This window comes from Rosa rugosa, chromosome 6, assembly GCF_958449725.1.
Source record: "Rosa rugosa chromosome 6, drRosRugo1.1, whole genome shotgun sequence".
NCBI classification, from domain to species: domain Eukaryota; kingdom Viridiplantae; phylum Streptophyta; class Magnoliopsida; order Rosales; family Rosaceae; genus Rosa; species Rosa rugosa.
Window position 1 is genome coordinate 19,006,939 of NC_084825.1, and position 2,292 is coordinate 19,009,230.

Sequence of the window (2,292 nt, forward strand, 5' to 3'; positions counted from 1 at the left end):
CATGTGAATAGAGGCTTGCAGCCCGCCAACGACAATCACTACTATGAGATCCCGAATTTTGAAGTTAGTCAAATTTTGATTTTGAGCTTGGAAATGGAAAGTAGAGGTCACCACGAGTTCGTATCATTTTTCGGTTAATTTTTTGGGTTCCCGAGCTATTTTTAAAGAATTTTTGAAGTTTAATTGGAAATCAAATTAACTGGTGACGTGGCATGTCATTATTGGTCGGTAGACTTGACTTGGAGACCAAGTAGCAGCAGCCAAACGTGTCTTGCATGTGCAAGATCAGATTGACATGTGTAAAATGGTGGCATCATGTCTTTGTGTGCTTGACAAGTGGCATATAAGCTTGTTGGTGTTTGATTTAGAAGTTGACAAGTGGCACCAAACCAACCATTCATGTCTTGACACGTGGCAGTTCTCTCCCTATAAATAGGAACTCAGCCACCCCATTCTTCCGTACCAATTTCGAAGAGATTTCTCTCTCTCTGCTTTTTCTCTCTAATTTCTCTCTCTAGCTTTCTCTCTCTAAAACTTTGGCGGATCATAACTTTTGATCCGTAACTCCGATTCAGGATCCGCGAAGGGCTATGGATTCGTCTTGATGTCCTCTTTCTATCCATAGATGTTTGAGTTAGATCCAACCGTAATTTCTAGATGGCTCGTTTTAGGAGGCTAGGTTAACGATCGGTATTCTAGGAGGCGATTCGTATTATCGAGGTGAGTGGGTTTGTGTAATATGTTTCAAATATTCTTATTTTCTACAAAAATGGTGGAAAATCATGATTTTATCTATTTACGAAATATCTCTCTATTTTCAAGTGAAGCATGTCTATTTGCGAAATATGCGGAGTTTATATATATTATGTGTTGGATCCATTGTTTGACTAATCATGGAACATGAGAACTTCTTGATTGATTATGCCGAGGTAAGGATGTGTCACACGGTGATATAGGGCTAGAGAAGGCCATTAGGGTGCCCGTGGTGGTCACTAAATTGAAGGATAATCAATAAGAAGGGATGATGCAATGTGATAAATTGCTGTGAATTGATATGTATAAGATATACTACTTTCTAGTGTGTGTAAAATGACATAGCTTTACTGGCATATTACATGATCTACTCACTGAGCGCGTGGTTTTGCTCAGCCATCCATCTCTAATACCTTTTGCAGAGAAGTACTTAGATTTTGATGAGCCAAAGTGGGTTGGACGAGCCTAGAATGAAGAGTCTAGAAGGAAGAGCTTATTTACATTCTGCTTTATAACACTCACACCTCAAATTCGGGGTCAGGTGCTTAAAATCCACCGACGTTGGGTCCGGCGTGTGACAACTAGCGACTTATTCTTCTTGACAGAGCTTCTTGATGGAGTCAACTCACTCCTTTTGATGAAGCATCAGCTCCTCCTCTTGACGGGGCGCCGCCGCCAGCGGAGCATAAGCGTGCCTATCAATCTCCATCAGCCAACTGTCACTCTTGACGGAGCATCAGCGTCAGTCTTATTGACGGAGCTTCAATCCTTTGGACAGAGCATCAATTTTCTTAGCGGAGGTTCAATCTCCCGGTTACCCAGAAAAATACTATGGACACCCGTGTTTAATTCCTTATTTGAGAACTGAGTTAAGCATTCATCTCTAAGAACTGCAGTTTCTTCCTTATCTGCAAATAAATCATGCTCCTCTCGGGTACTCACCAAAAATAGAAGACGGATCTTGACCCAGCTGCAACTAGCCTTGGCACCCATCCAGGTATTCGTACTTGAAATATTGGAGAGCTTTTCAAAGCTTTTCAGCTAAGCTGACAACGAGGGAAAATTCTATAATACATACCCATATGTTATACACACATTTATGAATGTGACAACAAATTTGTGTCAAAGTGGTAACATTGAGTCCTATTTTGTGTAATCTTAGTTCTATTAATGGTAATTACATCACCTACGACCTTATTATAAGTTTTTGAACAAATTCATTGTCAATGTTGCAATTTTTGTTTAATTATATGTAGATGAGGGAGAGATGATAGAGAAATTTACCCACTGCAATTGCTAGAGGATTGGCTTTTGCTTCAACAGCAACTGGTGTTTTTGGCCATGTGGGTAAGGATGAAGAGGGAGATTTCGCGAGGCGGCGAGCTGCGAGGGTTGGGCGTTTGAAAGAAGAGAGAGGTTTTGCTTTCAATGTTTCCTTTCCAAAAAAAAAAAAAGTTTGAAGTTTGAGTTTTGGCAAAAAAAAATTGAGCGGGCAACACAATTTGAGGTGTAAATAGCTCATCCCCATTTACGACGCGC

The 2,292-nt window shown here is 40.5% G+C and overlaps 1 long non-coding RNA gene across 1 annotated transcript; it reads left to right on the forward strand.

Annotated features, from left to right (window-relative positions):
• Positions 1-473: 473 nt before the first annotated feature.
• On the forward strand, positions 474-1,880 carry LOC133717397 (uncharacterized). Its single transcript, XR_009849596.1, has 2 exons — positions 474-720; positions 1,176-1,880. It is a non-coding gene; the product is annotated as an uncharacterized LOC133717397 (long non-coding RNA).
• Positions 1,881-2,292: the final 412 nt, after the last annotated feature.